At 50.2% G+C, this 18,769-nt stretch overlaps 1 protein-coding gene across 2 annotated transcripts in view; it reads left to right on the forward strand.

Moving 5' to 3' along the window:
- DIP2B (disco interacting protein 2 homolog B) overlaps positions 1-18,769 on the forward strand; it is a 443,690-nt gene that overhangs the window by 414,307 nt on the left and 10,614 nt on the right. The gene's annotated exons all lie outside the window — the stretch shown is intronic.

Below are 18,769 nucleotides of genomic sequence, written 5' to 3' on the forward strand. Positions count from 1 at the left end.
AATCTCCCAGTATAACAAGTGAAATTCCAAATGTGGTTTGAACCCCCCCCCCCCCACCTTCCCTTAAATCAAATTTACCTCAACTAATTCCCCAACCTGCCACCCAATAAAATGAAAATTGTCACCACCCTTCAGCCTCTTGATAGTAGCTTTGGTGTCTAATATAAGTCAAACTTCTGTATCGCTTGGTAGACCGGTATAGTTCCTTACGGATAGGTATTATACCTCACTGCTACCAGCAGGTAGAGACTGAGATCAAAACTTGTATATCAGTACAGTCTTCCTCAGTCTCCGGTAGCAGGTGGTAAGGCTAATTTTGGATCCCCTCTTAGCCCTGTTGGAACTTTGTTTCTGGACTCCTGGTTCCCCTTTTGTGCCGGATAGAGCTTGGATGGGTCCTGTTTGGGGATCCGTCTGACCTCGGGGGTGTTAAACTCGGCGGGTCTCATACTGGGTCCCTCCTCCACCTCCTCATATTTTTGTAGAGGTGCCTTAGCAGGCGGCCTGGCCCCCTGGTTGGTCAGCCCTCCAACTAGAGAGCTGTGGAGTCTCTTCTGAATTATTATTATTATTTTTTTTTTAATCCTGAGGTGTGCCATTCTACAGGGGTCATTTCCCTGTAAAACTGCCTCTTTATTTGTGTTTTTCTCAACTAACTGGCACTTTTTCTTTCAGCTAGGGCGTTTTCCGGCACAATGAGCACTTTTAGAGGGGAAAAGTGCTCATTGTAATCTACACGCAACATACTCGTGGCCAGCCTGTGCAAGCGTTGTGCAGGCCGGAGTAGTGGGGCAGCCTCGTCAGCAGCGGATGCCAGCGGCCAGGGCGCCCTGCTGATGGTGCTTCGTGAGTCGGCTTCAGATTGCGGGGAAGTCCGGGCTTCCCCCGACGCCTACGCAGAGAGTTCCCCAGCCACCAAAGGGCAAGGCGAAAGGATTCCCTTACCACCGGTCCAGCTGGGGATTCCCTTTTCCCATTGGTCGGTTCCTCAGCCTCAGAGTCAGGAAAGTTTCAGGCTGTTCAGACGCGGTAGGCTGCAGGAACTCCGATTTTGGCGGTTTCGGGTCCATTTTTGGCGGGAACCTCCTCCTTCCTCTGTTACCTCAGGTAACCTTCCCCCTGTTCTGGAAATACAGGGGCAAAGTATGACAGGGTCCCCTGCTGGGGCAGGGAGTCCCTTAGGGCTGCCGGGGGTCTTTCCCCCTGAATTTATGTTAGCACTTTGTCAATCTTATGTGCTGGCGGCAAGAGGTTCCATGTCCACTCTGGGGGTCACGGGGGGGGTTTTACCCTCGATGTCTTCCCCGGTGCGGCCCCACACAGCGGCGGATTCGCCTCCCTCTATTCCTATCTCATCCCAACGCCTGAGGTTCTCTTGGGATGAGGATTTTTACCTAGAGGAGCAAGATGTTATTGATGAGGACTTGGACCCTTTGGGAGAATTCCAGGATCCTCTTGGGGGGTCGGATTCTACCAGCAAGGGGTTCGAGCATCTCCCAGCTGGCGAAGATGTCTTTGTGGTGCGCATTTTTCAACGGGACGACCTTCCTGAGTTAATTCTGCAGGTCTCCTCGGTTTTGCACTTTGAGGACACTGTGTCGGAGCCCCCGCGTACAGTGGACCACTTGTGTAAGGGGATCTGCTCTACTTCCCTAAGGGGATCTGCTCTTTTCCTATCTATCAGGATATTCAGGATATAATGCTCACACAATGGCAGGTGCCGGAAGCCCCTTTGCGTTTAGTACGCTCCATGGCCCGCCTGTATCCCATTCCTGAAGGGGATAGGGACATTTTTATGTCATCCTGTAGTGGACATGGTGGTCTCGGCCATTTCTAAGAGGCATACCATGCCTGTTGAGGGTGGTGCGGCCTTGAAGGACCCGGAGGAGTGTAAGTTGGAGTCCCTTATTACACAGAGTTTTGATATGACAGGTCTGTCGGTCTAGGCGGCAATGTGTGGCAGGCTAGTGGCTCAGGCGTGTTTTCATTGGGCCCAGCATGTACTTGTCAGTAAATCTGAGACTTGGCGCAGTGTTCCCTCTAAGCGGGCGGGTGTTGTGAGCAAACCTTTTTCACTGTGAGCTAAAAATATCGGGCGCCAGCAAGTTATGAGCCAAATAAATATGTTGCTTTCTACCACAGAACTTCCTTACGTTTGTATGGAATCTATCCCCTTTCAACTTTAGAGAGTGCCCTCTCGTTCTCCCTGCCTTAGCTACTAAGTCTATTCCCTTCAGTACCTTGAATGTTTCTATCATGTCCCCTCTCAATCTCCTCTGCTCAAGGGAGAAGAGGCCCAGTTTCTCTAATCTTTCGCTGTACGGCAACTCCTCCAGCCCCTTAACCATTTTAGTTGCTCTTCTCTGGATCCTTTCGAGTAGTACCGTGTCCTTCTTAAAGTACCAGTGCTGGACGCAGTACTCCAGGTGAGGGCGTACCATGGCCCGGTACAGCAGCATGATAACCTTCTCTGTCTCTTCAGTCCAGCATCTGCCCCTTCCATTCACTGTCTGTCTTTCCCTGCCATCTCTCCTCCTGCCCCCCCCCACCCCCCAATTTGGTCTAGCATCCATCATCTTCCTTCTGTTCCCCTCATGGTCTGGCATCTCTATCCTTCCCTCCCCCCTGTGGTTTTTAGCATATCTCTCTTCTCATTTCCTCCACTCAGATCTGATCATTCTCTGCTCTCTCTTCCCTTTTCTTCTCTGGTCTTCCTTCTCTATTTTCTGCCTCCATCTAAATTAAATTCTTTCTTACTATTTAGTCCCGTTTCCCTCTTTTCACTGTGTCTACACACAGCTTGTCACCCCTTTCCCTCACCCCTCCATTATCTTACTATTTTCTTCCCCCTTTATTTATCTCCTCCTTCCATCCAGTATGTGTTCTTTCCCCACTTCCATTCAGCATCTGCTCTCCCTTCTCAACTGACATCCATCTGCCTTCTGCTCTCTCTCCCTTCTTCTCACTTCCATCATCTGTCCCCTTCTCTCTCTCTCTCCTCCCCCCCATTCCATCATCTGCCCCTTCTCTCTCTCTCTCTCTCTCCCCCCCCCCCAACTTCCATCATCTGCCCCCCTTCCCCTCACCTTTGTGGGTCACTTTCTTTCCCCTGAGGGTGGCTCATGTCACAGGGGAAGCTTTGGCCGAGCAGAACCGCTTGATTGACAGTGGAACTTACTTGATTGATGTCGATGCTGGGGCCCGTTGCCGTTTGAAGGAAAAAAAAAAAAGGTGGAAAAAAGGAACCTGTAAAGGCGAGAGGAAGGGAAACCTCCAGGACAGCTGCTTTTGGCCCTCCTTCAGCGGCCCAAGAGTTCAGACCAGCAGCGGCAGCTCTGTATGCTTTTAACTTCGGCACAGAGCTGCCCCTAATCAATAGTTTAGCGCGGTTTCATGAGGCAGCCTCGGGGCCTTTGATAGCCGGCCCGCTTCGATGATGCAATGTGGGCCGGCCTAGCAAAGGCCCCGAGGCTGCCTTATGAAACCGCGCTAAACTATTGATTAGGGGCAGCTCTGTGCCGAAGTTAAAAGCATACACAGCTGCCGCTGCTGGTCTGGAGGTGCGGAGACAAGGCAGGAGGCAAACGCGGTGGAAGGCAGGAGTCCCGGCGAAGGCAGGAGTCCCGGCACAGCGACTGCAACAGGAAGTTGCAAGTCAGCTGACGCCGGCCTTTCGTTGCGGCGGGGACCGAATCCTTCGCGGACCGGCAAGATTTTGTTTGCGGACCGGCGGTTGAAGAACTGTGCTCTACACTGTGTGCGCTGTGACGAGAAACTTGTGCGCTGCGAGGTAATATTTTGTGCGCCAGCGCACCCCAGCGCAGCTTAGCGGGAACACTGCTTGGGACTTGCTAAAGCAAGCAGTTGCCTACATGGAGTTAGGTGCTTCTTATCTCTCAGATGCCATGTATGACCTCTTGCAAAATGAGGACAAATCAGAGGAGAATCGAGAGTAAGACCTGCTTGAAAATGTAGGCGGAAGAAGATGCAAGCATAAGACCTGCATATATTTGGAGTGGCAGCATGCCGTACCTTGTGGCTTCACACTTGGTCGGCGGTTTAGGTGTCCAAAGCTAAGTTGCCACAGTTTTCTTTTAAAGGATCTTTCTTGTTTGGTGAGGACCTGGACAGGTTGGTTTAGACTCTCACTGTTTCCAGAGAGCCTCGCTTGCCTGAGGATAGGCCTGGGACGCTGGCTTGAGGTGGCGCTACGTGTGGGCGTGATTTCCACTGCTTCCACCCTAGTAGAGGGGCTGCCTCTTTTTTCCATCTTCTGGGCTCTAGAGGCAGATTCTTCCAGCGCATGCAGTCCTTTCGTGGGGCCCACCGGGGGGCTGGTAGTGCCCCCGCCATGTCCTCTGCCGTCTGTCCTGCTCAATGACTCCTTGCTAGTGCCCATCTTGGTTCCGGTGGGCAACCGGCTGTGGGATTTTTATCCACAGTGGGCAGACATAATGTCTGATCTCTGGGTTCTGGAGCTGCTTCGGGACGGCTATGCTCTGGGGTTTGCCCGTTCCTTGCCAGACCGGTTTCTCGCTCCTCCCTTGCAGGTGGTGTGGAAGCAGCAGGCCTTTCGCCAGACCCTTCAAAGATTGTTAGATCTCCACACGGTGGTTCCAGTTTCCTCACAGGAGTGGGGCACAGGTTAGTACTCAATTTCCTTTGTGGTGCCAAAGAATGAAGGGACCTTGCGGCCCATCCTGGATTTGAAGGAGGTCAACAGGGCTCTTCACGTGCCTTCCTTCTGCATGGAAACTCTGCGGTCAGTGATTCTGGCGGTTTAGTCGAGGGAGTTTCTGACCTCTCTAGATCTGTCCAAGGCCTACTTGCACATTCTCTTTCGGGCCTCCCATCATCGCTTCCTGCGCTTTGCAATCTTGGAGCACCATTATCAGTTCTGTGCACTTTCCTTTTGTCTGGCCACTGCTCCACGGACGTTCACCAAGGTGATGGTGGTTGTTGTGGCAGCATTGTGAAAAGAGGGCATTCTTGTTCATCTCTACCTGGACGACTGGTTGATTCGAGCATAATCGTTCCAGGAGAGCACATGGAGTTTCTGCAGTTGTTGGAATAGGTAGTCAACCTTGCAAGAGCCGGTTGTCTCTATCTCAGCGCCTGGAATAGCTAGGGGTGCTTTTCGACACTTCCTTGAGGAAGGTCTTCCTTTTGGAGGCCCGGGTAAGCAACTTGCAATCTCGGATTCACCTGCTTATGGCGTCCTGATGTCCTCGGGCGCAGGATTTCCTCCAAGTCTTGGGGTTGATGGCAGCTTCCATCGATGTAGTGAGGTAGTCGCGGGCCCACATGCGTCCTCTTCTGCATGCTATTCTTTGGAGGTGGTTGCCTCAGAGGCACAGTCAGGATCACCCTTTTCCGCTTACAGGCTTAGCTCGGGGCAGTCTTCTTTGGTGGCTCCAGACCCCCCATCTTGTACAAGGGGCGAGTCTGGCACGCCACAGTGGACGGTGCTGCTTATGGATGCCAGTATTCTCAGTTTGGGGGCTCAGTGTCTGGGTCACTCAACTCAGGGCACCTGGTCCACGGAGGAGGCTTCATGGTCGATCAGTATCTTGAAGACCAGAGCCATCTGTCTGGCATTGCTCACCTTCCAGTCCTTTCTGATGGGCAAGTCAGGGTTCTGTCAGACAATGCCATGGCGGTGGCCTATGTCAGTCATCAGGGGGGGCACCAGGAGCACTTTGGTGGCATAGTAGGCGACTCTGCTCATGGTCTGAGCAGAGTTGCATCTTCTAGAAATATCAGCATCCCACATAGCTGGAGTGTAGAATGTTCAAGCGGCCTTCCTAAGTCGTCACGTGCTAGATCCCGGAGAGTAGTGTCTAAGCCTAATGGCTTTTCAGTTGATAGTGCAGTCTTGGGGTCAGCCCCTCATGGACCTGTTGGCTACAAGTGTCTATGCCAAAACACCCCACTTCTTCAGTTGTCGCATAGACGGTCAGGCCAAGGGCTTGGATGCTCTGGTCCAACCATGGCCAACGGAGGGGCTGTTGTATGTGTTCCCTCCGTGGCCATTAGTGGATAGAGTTCTTCTCCTCATAATTTGCCATCCGGGCTTTGTGGTTTTGGTGGCTCTGGATAGGCCTCGATGACCGTGGTACACGGATCTGGTGAGGCATCTTGTGGCGGATCCTCTTCCTCTGCCTCTCTTGGCTAACCTAACTCATGGTCCCATTCCAATCTTTGATCCGGGTCCTTTTTGTCTTATGGCTTGGCTCTTGAAAGAGGTTGCCTAGGTAAGACGGAGTATTCAGATAGTGATCTCAACTCTCTTGGGGTCCCAGAGGGTTTCCACCATTCGGGCTTATGTGAGCGTTTGGCGTCTATTTGAGGAGTGGTGTGATGCACATGGCGTGGCCTCTTTTTGCGCTTCCCTGCCTAACATCTTACAGTTCTTGCAGGATGGCCTGGATCGGGGACTGGCTTGGTCTTCTCTCCAGGTTCTGCTTGCAACCTTATCAGCCTTTTGGGGGTTATTGAAATGTTAGCGTTTGACTGCCATTCCTGATGTGATTTGCTTCTTGCGGGCGGCCAAGTTGCTCAAGCATCCCGTATGACCCTCTGTTAATCTTGGGATCTGATTCTGGTTCTGTCAGTTCTAGTGCGCCCTCCTTTTGAACCGTTGGGCGACTGCTCTTTGAAGGACCTTACTCTTAAAGTGGTCTTCTTGGTGGCTATTACTTCAGCTAGATGTGTTTCAGAGCTGCAGGCTTTCTCTTGTAGGGCTCCCTTCTTGGAGTTTTCTAGGGAGCGGGTTGTCTTGAGGACTGTTCCTTCCTTTCTGCCAAAGGTAGTTTCTCCTTTTCATGTCAATCAGGCAGTGGTCCTCCCGGTGTTGGGGAGCCGGGATGGCTCTTCCAGGCAGAGACAGCTGCGCAAGTTGGATGTCAGTCAGGTCCTTCACTCTTATGTGCGGAGGATCCAGAAGATCAGGAAATCAGATCATCTCTTTGTCCTTCTAGCGCAGGTGTGTCCAACCTTTTGGCTTCCCTGGGCTGCATTGGCCAAAAAAATGTTTCTGGGGCCGCGCAAACGCTGCAGCAAGACAGAGGAGGGAGCCGGCAAGACAATAAACACCCGGGGGCAGCAGAGGAAAATACTGCATCGTCCTCGACCGGGGCCGCACAAAATACTTCACGGGGCCTCAGGTTGGACACCCCTGTTCTAGCGGGTCCTCGTCTGGAGGATGGCACTTCTAAGGCTACTATTGTGTGCTGGATCAAGGAGACTATTGCTTCCGCTTATCTTCTGAAGAATCTGCCTGTTCCAGAATTTCTCAAGGCTCATTCCACTGGTGGTCAGGCAGCTTCTTGTGCTGAGTCTTCTCTAGTGCCTCCAGTGGATATCTGCAAGGCTGCAATCTGGTTTTCTCTGTATTCCTTTGTCAGACATTACCGTGTAGATCGGTGGTCTCAAACATGCGGCCCGCCAGGTTCTATTTTGAGGCCCTTGGTATGTTTATCATAATCACAAAAGTAAAATAAAACAGTTTCTTGATCATATGTCTCTTTAGCTATAAATTGCAATATTATTATTAAGACTTCGCCAAAAGGAAAGATTTATCAACTATAAAGAGTTTTACCTCATGCAAAATTGTCATTTCTTGAATAAGACATTAACTATTTTTTTCTGAGGCCCTCCAAGAACCTACAAATCCAAAATGTGGCCCTGCAAAGGGTTTGAGTTTGAGACCACTGGTGTAGATGTTCAAGTGCATCAGGACGCAGTATTCGGTGAACGTGTTCTGGTTTCGGCCCTTCAGGGGTCCCGCCCTTGATGGGTACTGCTTTGGTATATCTCATCTGCAAGAAATTATACCGGTCTACCAAGCGATACAGAAGGAGAAATTAGGTTCTTACCTGCTAATTTTCTTTCTGTAAGTTTGTAGACCGGTATAGTTCCCCACCCTATCTGTCTTTGTGCGGTGATTGCAGATTTTTGCTCGCGTGCAGATTTTGAATTTTTCTGCAGGTTCTAGAATTTTTCTAGGGCTGGGGAACAGTAAAAACAGCGGCTATGGCTCAACTGGCTTAGCTGGTGAGCTGTGGGGATGTTTTCTATACCAGGATTATGTTCTACACATGTTCCAACAGTGGTTTTATAAGTATTTGTTGTTTTCTCCACTCCTGTTTGGAGTGTGTTATACTGTTTTCAGTTAAGGATTTTCCTAGGTTCTGCTTGGCTATTCGGCCAACTGGATTAGTTGAGGGCAGGGCTGGATTTAGATGAAAAGAGGCCCTAGGCTATTCCACTTATGAGGCCCTTTCACCTCCCATTTTTAAGTTTATAAATTACATGAGAGAAAATAAAATACATCATTACTGTGATATATATCAATATGTTAAATGAAACATGTTGTTATTTGGTACTAACCTTTATAAAAAATGTGACAAGGATAATAAATAAAAAAAAGTCAAGAACACTTATTTGGACATTTATTCTCAGCACCATATATAGTACTTGTAACAATAACTAATCAAACATAACACACAACATTGCCCCTTCCTATGTCCATAGTGCCCCCAGTGCGTCCTTCCTCATCTCACCCCCCCCATGCCATCCTGCCTGCCTGCCTTCCATTAAACCCCCCCACCCCCCTCTGATACCAGCCTGCCTGCCTCCCGTCCCCCTTCCACTGAACCTCCCCCCCCCTGATGCCAGTCTGGGCCGCCCTGTCCTGACGGATCCACGTTTTGCCTCTCTCCCCGCAGGGCTGGGCTTTGCCCAGCTGTTTCCGGACTGACGTCTTTCCCTCCCCAATCCTCCTCCTAGGGCGAGAAAAAGAAAGGGAGAAGCCGAGTCGGCGCCCCATTGCGGCCGGAGCCGGTTCCGATCCCGAAGCGTAGAATTTCTCCTTATTTTCGGTTCAGTGTTTTAGTGTTCACTGTTTTTAGAATAATGTAATTTTAATTTTGCTAACAATTTGAATGTAGGCCCCTCTTGATCTTGAGACCCTAGGCTGAAGCCTAGTTAGCCTATAGGAAAATCCGGCCCTGGTTGAGGGGAAGCTGTACTGATATACAAGTTTTGATCTCAGTCTCCACCTGCTGGAGTGAGGTATAATACCCACCCGTAAGGAACTATACCGGTCTACAAGCTAACAGAAAGAAAATTAATGAGTAAGAACCTAATTTCCCCATTCTATTCTAGTAATATAAATTCTGTTACACAAAGCATACAAGTCCTGACAGTAGGTGAATATCCCATACTCGAGTTGGTTGCAGGAAAATGAAATTTACATTCTTCAACTTTGCCTCCTCCAGTGCTGTGGAGCCCTCTTCAGTTTTTCCTTCTGCAAGAGAATTGAGAAGGGTATTTATGATCTCTGATCATTTATTATTTCTTGGGGTTTTGTTTCTCCGAGTCCAAGGTTTTTGGTGCTGGAGAGGACCCCCAGTTATATACTGGGGGCAGATCTGCCTGGGAGAGGGCACAGACTCTGTATGAAAAGTCTGCTGCTGACATGGTAACCTTTGGGTTCTGTCCAGCCAGCCTGCTTGAACCTTTTCAAATCAGGGTCCATTCCCTTTGAAGCTAGCTCATATCCTGATTTATCAGGTACTTGAGCACAGGATGTTTGGCCCCAGTTTTAGGTCCAGCAGGGCTTAACAGGTGCCAGTTGTGGAAATCCCTTCCTAATCTAATCTATTTGTGCATCGCTCATACCTATACAGGCTCAAGGTGACTTTAAAGAGAGGGGAGAGGGAAGGAGGAGAGGGGAAGGGGAGAAGAGAGGATGCAGGAGATTAAGTGTCAAACAGATGGGTTTTCAGTTTTCTTCGGAAGATGATGTGGCAGGGTTCAGTTCTGGTCACTTCTGTAAGGCCATGCCCCTCCCCCCCCCCCCCCCACACACACACACTTGCATGTGGATCCACAGGAGTTGAGGTCTCGGTCAGATCTAACTGGAAGCCTGAAGATTTCAGCATGTCGATCTGGATGGCTAAGTGAGGTAGTGTCTAATCCAATTCCCAGCTTCTGTGTTAGCTACAGCAGGCTTTCTCAGCACACACACAATCAGTCAGTATGCCTATATAAATAATGGAAAATTGTGGGGGGGGGAGGAGTGATTTAAGGTTTTATGGGGCTGTATTTAATATCCTTTTCCTCCAAAATCCCCTTCCCAGAATTTTTTGACATTTGGGTGGGTTTTTTTCTTGGGCCATTTTTGCTGTGACCATATTTTAGTGGCAGCCATCTTGGATTTTCCCAATATGGATAAAAAGCCTCCACCTTCCTCAAAAACACCCCGATTTGAATAGAAAACACTAGGTATGAACTTTTCTAGTGAACATACCCCTATATCATGCCAGATTTGCAATGGATAGCTAGCTGAACAGCGGCCATGTGCCATATGCTAAGGGGCAGAAGCAGTGGGCTTAGCCCCATCTGATATCAGTAAGGCTGGGGGATCGCAAAAGTTCCACATGGAGACAGTACAAGCAGTCATTGTGTCAGTCGCACCAGGAGAATTTCTTTGGATTAGAAGGAGGCCTTCCTCCATATTCCGATTTATCCAGAGCACAGAAGATTTTTAAGATTCCATGTTTTGGGGAGATACTACCAGTTTTCTACCCTGCTCTTTGGGTTGACAACAGCGCCTCGCACTTTCATTAAAGTTATTGTGGTGGTGGTGGTCCATCTCAGAAAAAGGGAATTCAGGTGCATCCCTACTTGACGATTGGCTTATCGGGGCCACGTTCAAACGAGACGGGGAATGGGCGGTTACTGGAATACTCCAGCTGCCAAAGGATCTGGGTTGGACTGTACACTTCCGTAAGAGTCACTTAGAGCCAGTTCAGAAATTGGAGTACCTGGGAGTATACTTCAACACAGCAGAGAGCTGTGTCTTTCTTCCAGAACCACGCAAAAAAAAGCTGACAAAGCAGATCGCAGATTCCTGGTGATGCCTGTCAAATACACCTGGTCACACAGATTATTAAACTGGTTTATATTATATCATTCAACCAACTGTCAATCATTTATTGATTATATAACGTTTGCTTTCAAAAAGAGCCTTCAGAAGCAGCACTACAGTGTGGTGCTACTTCCAGATTTTGGGCTCCATGTCAGCGACCATAGAGGTGCTTCTGTGGGCAAGCGCACATATGTGGCCACTCCAACATGCTTGTTGTCCCACTGGTCTCTTCAGAAGGATTCGCTCCAGAAACCTCTGGCAAAATCCTTAGAAGCTCGACGGAGCTTGAGTTAGTGGCTGAGGCTGAAGTCCCCAGAAAAAATGAGTTCCGCTCCAAACTAGAGAATGACACGGTGACAAAATTCATCACCGTTCCTGTCCCTGCGGATAACCGCAGGAAATAATTCCATGTCATTTTCTAGTGTCTATTTCAACCTCAGTCCTTCTACACAGCATTCTTCAAAGCAAAGCTTGCGGGTCAGTGGTTGTGCCCAATTATACTCTGATTCTTCCCTCTCTCCTTAAAGAATGACATGAAGATGGTTTCCCACGGGGACGGGGACGGTGATGAATTTTGTCACTGTGTCATTCTCTACTCCAAACTTCCTCTTCGGTTCTCCTGATGACTGATGCCAGTTTCTAGGCATTGCCTAGAGTCCAAGGCCATTGGACGCTATCACAGAAGAAGTGGTCCATAAACCGTTTCAAAGGCCATTTGCCTAGTTTTGCTGACACTAGAGAAGACCCTGGAGAGCATAGCAGTCCTTATGTTCTCAAACAATGCAGGAGCCACCAAGAATGCTTCTCTGAATTGGGAGGCCCTGCTACTGTTTCAGTGGGTGGAGCTCCATCTACAAGCTTTATCAGCAACACTTGTAGCAGGAGTAGACAATGTACAAGCCGACTATCACAGCAGGAAGACTTTACACCCAGGAGAATAGTCACTGTCCCAAAGGGTGTTTGACTGCATAGTGAGATGCTGGCAGCACCTAGTGATCGACCTCATGGTGACAGCGGACATTTTTCAGCAGAACAGTCAAGATAGGAAGCGAAGGCCTAAATACCCTGATCCAGCGCAAGACCTGCTGTATGTGTTATCACTGTGGACCATGATAGGCAGAGTCATTCGTTGTATAATGATCCATCAAGGGCAGGTAATCCTAGTGGCTCTGGATTGGCCACAGCAACCATGGTATGGAAACTTGATGTGCCTGCAAAAGGACAAATGTCTCAGGCTACCAGTGCACACAAATCTCCTGTTTCAAGGTCCAGTTCGCTTAGAGCAGAGTTTCTCAACTTCTTTAAGCCAAGTACCCCCAAAGCCTAGCAAATACCAATCGAGTACCCCCGCCCAAGATCCACCCCAGACTCCACCTCCATAATAATAGTATTAATTGTAATGTAATTTCTTTCATCCATTTTTCATATACACATAATATAATCTTATTAATACATAATGGTAACCACAAAATTTAAAAAACACAAAGCACACTGTACGCAGAAAAAATGCTAATTATAATTTATATTCGTAGGGGATTGCAGCGTGTAGGAAGGGCTGCATATGCTCCAAATTTGTGTTCTGAGCTTTGGGGGATCTATTGCATCTCGTCTTCCTCGTGTGTTCCCGACTAGTCTTGTCTATGGAGAATACTTGTTATCCCAGGACAAGCAGGCAGCATATTCTTAACGTATGGGTGACGTCACCGACGGAGCCCCGGTACGGACACTTTTTACTAGAAAGTTCTAGTTGGCCGCACCGCGCATGCGCGAATGCCTTCCCGCCCGACGGAGGAGTGCGTGGTCCCCAGTTTCTTCGTTTCCGCGGAGCGAAGAAGACGCATGTGGTTTCAACGGCCGTTGAAAACTTCCTTTTTGCCTTCCCGCTCGCGTTATTTTCTTGTTTTTTCTCTTTTTCCCTTCGGGTTTCTTTTCCGTTCTAAATTGTAAAAAATAAAACAACTTTGTTTTTTTCTTTATTTTTCAGGCCGGCCCCGGCGGGGCCTGTTGCCATCATACAAGCCTCCAGCTTTGATTTTGCGGAGGCCGTGTTTCCCTTCATGCCCCCTCAACCGGGCTTTAAGAAGTGCCAGCGGTGTGCACGCCCGATCTCTCTCACTGACCCACACAATTGGTGCCTATAGTGTTTGGGTCCAGAGCATCGGGCTGACACCTGCACCCGCTGTGCCACTCTTAAGAAACGCACCTTAAAAAATCGGCAGATCCAGCAGAACATCCTTTTCGGTACCGGATCTGCTATGGAACCTGCAGCGACGTCGACAGTACCGCAAAAGACGGCACCAACCACTTCGACGACGCCCGATCCTTCCTCGGGGTCGCTGGCACCAGGTAAGCCGGCTAAGAAGCCTTCCACCTCCCTTGAGCGCCCACCTGCCACAGTGGCGACGCCGGTCCTCCCGGCCTCACGCCGACCCTACAAACGCTCCGCCCCGATCTCGGTGAGTGCCTCGTCATCGGCCTCCTCATAGCCGGGGCGTGGAGCAGCACCTATGGAACCGAAAAAGAAAAAAGCGGTACCGGTGCCACCCCTGGATGACCGCATCGCGGCCATACTCCAAGACAAATTGCAGGAACAGCTGCAGCAACAACTCCAGCACCTGCTACCGACCCGAGCCTCGCACCATCCCACCGGTGTCCACCCCCTCGGTACCATTCAACACTTCCATGCCAATCCTCTCGGCTGAACCACTCCGTTCTCGTCCTGTGGTACAGACCCGCTCTGAGGTCGATCCTCCTCGGGACCAGGAAGGGCACCGGTCTCCCCGGGACCCAGAATGGCACCGTTCTTCCCGGGACCGGGGTCAACACTGGTCTTCCTCTCTCGGTACCGTCTCCATGCGCTCTGGCAAGTCGCTTTCTAAGACCCGCCACACCGAGCCTTCCACCCTGACATCTCGGCGTGCGCACACTGATATCAGGGACCCGGACTTATGGGAAGAATCCCCACCCGGTACCGAGGAGGACGCATCATCCACAGACGAGGAACCCTCAGTGCCCGATACCACTTCCAAGCCTGAGCAATCCTCTTTCACCAAATTCCTCAGGGAGATGTCGGCGGCTCTTTCTATTCCTTTAGAGTCCGACTCCAAAAAGTCCCAGGCCTTTCTGGATGCCTTAGACTTTGAACAACCTCCCAAAGAGTTCCTCAAGTTACCCGTCCATGACATACTGCGGGAAACTTTTTATAAAAATTGGGAAAATCCACTCACTGTCCCCGGAGCTCCTCGTAAGCTTGACAGCCTATACAGGGTCATCCCAATTCCGGGTTTTGACAAACCTCAATTGCCCCATGAGTCTCTCCTAGTTGAATCTACATTAAAGAAAACTCAGGGCTCCAGTGTTTATGCCTCCACCCCTCCTGGCAGAGAAGGCAAAACGATGGATAAGTTTGGCAAACGCCTTTATCAAAATGCCATGCTAGCCAACAGGGCGAATAATTACACATTTCACTTCTCATTTTATATGAAGTATCTCGTACAGTAACTATCCGCCCTACAAAAATACATCCCTGAACGCAGAGTTCCACTCTTTCAACAACAAATTTCCAGCCTCCTTCAACTGCGGAAATTCATGGTGCGCTCTATTTATGATTCCTTTGAGCTGACCTCCCGAGCGTCTGCCATAGCTGTTGCCATGCGACGTCTGGCCTGGTTGAGGGTATCTGATCTTGACATCAACCACCAAGACTGTCTAGCTAACGCACCCTGTCTTGGGGATGAACTTTTTGGGGAGTCCCTGGATTCGACCACCCAGAAGCTCTCAGCACGTGAGACCAGATGGGACACTCTGGTAAAACCTAAAAAGAAGACTCCACCTGCTCGTCCTTATAGACCACAGTCCTCTTACCAGCGCAGGTTCTCGGCCAGGCCTCTCAACCCGCCCCAACAGCAGCCTCGCAGACCTCGTCAACAGCAACACACTCAGGCTCGCTCTCAATCTCACCAACCTGCCAAACCTCTTCCTCCGTCAAAACCATCTCAGCCCTTTTGACTCCTTTCTCCAGGGCATAGCCAGTCTTCCACCATCGTTACCTCTTCCTCAGCCAATCGGAGGACGTCTCCACCTCTTCCTCAACCGTTGGGAGGTCATCACATCAGACCTGTGGGTCCTCAACATCATCCGCCACGGCTACTCTCTCAACTTCCAGACTCTTCCACCAGACAACCCTCCTATAGAGTCTGCGTCCCACTCCTCCAGTCCCTTCTCCTCCTAAGGGAGGTCCAATCCCTCCTTCTCCTCAATGCCATCGAAGAGGTTCCCACAGACCAAAGGGGTCAGGGATTTTACTCCCGCTACTTCCTGGTTCCCAAGAAGACAGGAGACCTTCGTCCCATCCTCGATCTCCGGGACCTCAACAAGTGTCTGGTCAAGGAAAAATTCAGAATGCTCTCCCTGGCCACGCTTTATCCTCTTCTCTCTCAACACGACTGGCTATGTTCCCTGGACCTCAAAGAGGCCTACACTCACATTCCAATCCATCTGAATTCACGTCGCTACCTCCGATTTCAGATACAGCACCGCCACTATCAGTACAAAGTGCTACCCTTTGGCCTCGCATCATCGCCCAGGGTGTTCACCAAGTGCCTTATTGTGGTGGCGGCCTTTCTCAGGTCTCACAACCTCCAGGTGTTCCCCTACTTGGACGATTGGTTGGTAAAAGCACCTACGTCTCCACTTGTGCTACAAGCCACTCAGTACATCATCTCCTTCCTCCATCTCCTGGGGTTCGAGATCAACTACCCCAAGTCGCATCTGCTTCCCACACAGCGACTTCAGTTCATTGGAGCCGTTCTCGACACCACGCTCATGAGGGCGTTTCTCCCCTCTGACCGCCAACGGACCCTGCTCTACTTCTGCCGCCAGGTGCTCCTTCATCACTCCATTCCAGCTCGGCAGATGATGGTCCTCCTGGGCCACATGGCCTCGACGGTCCATGTGCTTCCTCTGGCGCGACTCCACCTCAGGACACCTCAATGGACTCTAGCCAACCAATGGTCACAGACCACCGATCCTCTTTCTCATCCCATATCTGTGACATCGTCTCTTCAGCAATCTCTTCAATGGTGGTTGAACTCATCCAATCTTTCCAGGGGTCTACTCTTTCATCTACCCCCTCATTCCATGATCATAACTACAGATGCCTCCCCCTATGCATGGGGAGCTCACCTGGGAGAACTTCGCACTCAGGGACTCTGGACCCCTCAGGAGCGTCAACATCACATCAATTTCCTGGAACTCAGGGCCATGTTCTATGCCCTCAAGGCCTTCCAGCACCTTCTCTACCCTCAGGTTCTTCTCCTGTGCACAGACAACCAAGTCGCCATGTACTACATAAACAAGCAAGATGGCACCGGATCTCCCCTCCTCTGTCAGGAGGCCATCCGCATCTGGACCTGGGCCACGGCCCGCAGTCTCTTCCTCAAGGCTGTCTATATCCAGGGCGAACTGAACTCCCTGGCCGACAATCTCAGCCGCATCCTTCAACCTCACGAGTGGACTCTGGATCCCCCCACACTCCGCTCCATCTTTGCTCAGTGGGGCACCCCTCAGGGGGACCTCTTTGCAGCTCCTCACAACCATCAGCTGCCCCAGTTCTGTTCCAGACTCTTCTCTCCTCATCGTCTGGCCCCGGATGCATTCCTGCTCGACTGGACGGATCGGTTCCTCTATGCCTTTCCTCCACTACCTCTGATGTTGTGGACGTTATTCAAACTCCGCAGGGACAAAGCCACCATGATTCTCATCGCCCCTCGGTGGCCTCGCCAACACTGGTTCTCCCTCCTACTCCAGCTCAGCTCCAGGGAGCCCATTCCTCTTCCTGTGTTTCCTACTCTACTTACACAGCAGCATCAGTCTCTACTGCATCCCAATCTGTCCTCGCTCCACCTGACAGCTTGGTTTCTCTCGGGCTGACCTCTCCAGAGAATCTATCTCAGCCTGTCCGTCGTATTCTGGATGCCTCCAGGAAACCGGCCACCCTCCAATGTTACCATCAGAAGTGGACCCGGTTCTCCTCTTGGTGTCTGCTTCATCATCACGATCCCACGTCATTGGCGGTGGAAACCGTACTGGACTATTTGCTCTCTCTCTCCGACGCTGGCCTCAAGTCGACCTCAATCAGAGTCCACCTCAGTGCCATCACTGCGTTCCATGAGCCTATCCTCGGAAAACCTCTTACGGCTCATCCCCTGGTTTCCCGGTTCATGAGAGGCCTCTTCAATGTCAAACCACCTCTGAAGCCTCCTCCAGTCATCTGGGACCTGAATGTGGTTTTATCAGCACTCATGAAACCTCCGTTTGAGCCTCTTGCCACAACTTCACTCAAATTTCTTACATGGAAGGTGCTTTTCCTCATTGCCATCACCTCTGCCAGGAGGGTTAGTGAGCTGCATGCACTGGTCACTGACCCACCTTTCACTGTTTTTCACCATGACAAGGTGGTTCTGCGTACCCATCCTAAATTCCTTCCCAAGGTGGTCTCGGACTTTCATCTCAACCAGTCCATTGTGTTGCCTGTCTTTTTCCCTAAGCCCCATTCTCATCCTGGGGAACAGGCGTTGCACACGCTGGACTGTAAGCGTGCCCTTGCTTACTACCTTGACCGTACCAGGGCTCACCGCTCATCTCCTCAGCTCCTTTTGTCCTTCGACCCTAACCGTCTAGGTCGTCCTGTTCCAAACGGACGCTTTCCAACTGGCTTGCTGCCTGCATTGCGTTCTGTTATGCTCGGGCCGTTCTTTCACTGGAAGATGCTGTCACGGCCCACAGGGTCAGAGCTATGGCTGCTTCTGTGGCTTTCCTCTGTTCCACGCCCATCGAGGAAATCTGCAAGGCTGCCACTTGGTCCTCAGTTCACACATTCACTACTCACTACTGTCTGGATACCTTCTCCAGACGGGATGGGCACTTCGGCCAATCTGTATTACACAATTTATTTTCCTAATGGCCAACCATCCCTCCTCCCTCTCTGTTAATTTGGAGGTCACCCATACGTTAAGAATATGCTGCCTGCTTGTCCTGGGATAAAGCACAGTTACTTACCGTAACAGGTGTTATCCAGGGACAGCAGGCAGATATTCTTACATCCCACCCACCTCCCCGGGTTGGCTTCTTAGCTGGCTTATCTTAACTGGGGACCACGCACTCCTCCGTCGGGCGGGAAGGCACTCGCGCATGCGCGGTGCGGCCAACTAGAACTTTCTAGTAAAAATTGTCCGTACCGGGGCTCCGTCGGTGACGTCACCCATACGTTAAGAATATCTGCCTGCTGTCCCTGGATAACACCTGTTACGGTAAGTAACTGTGCTTTACTGGCAAGCAACTTTGTTGTGTAGGATGTGAGGGAAGCTTGCGGTGCTGCACCCCATGCTGTACCTTTTTTGTACTGGGGTTTGTGTGGGGTGTGAGGGAAATTTGCACTGCCATTTTGTTCATTTTTTGAATAGGATGGCATTATAGCCCCATGCTGTTTGAAAGAATGAAATCCTTAATTTATGATCTTAGCCTAGTATCTGCCTTGAAGGTTCCTCCCAAAACATTTTTTAGACTAAATAGTTATGTGTTGGTTACAATAGATAAAGTGAAAAATATTTTCAGCATGTTAATAATATAGTCTCTGATATTTTCCATAGGTGGATGACAGCAGTTGTTCCATAGCTTTTAAGAAATAAAGTATTGAGACTAGTTTAAAAAAATAAGCTGCCAAGAGTGCAGTGGGATGGTAGACATTTTAGGCCAGTTATAGTTAGCATTTTCCCCTTTGACATAAGATGAGAACTTCCAATGTTCATCTGGGTTTTAGTGGCCATATTTGTT

Source organism: Geotrypetes seraphini, chromosome 3, assembly GCF_902459505.1.
Source record: "Geotrypetes seraphini chromosome 3, aGeoSer1.1, whole genome shotgun sequence".
In the NCBI taxonomy this organism is placed as follows: Eukaryota; Metazoa; Chordata; class Amphibia; order Gymnophiona; family Dermophiidae; genus Geotrypetes; species Geotrypetes seraphini.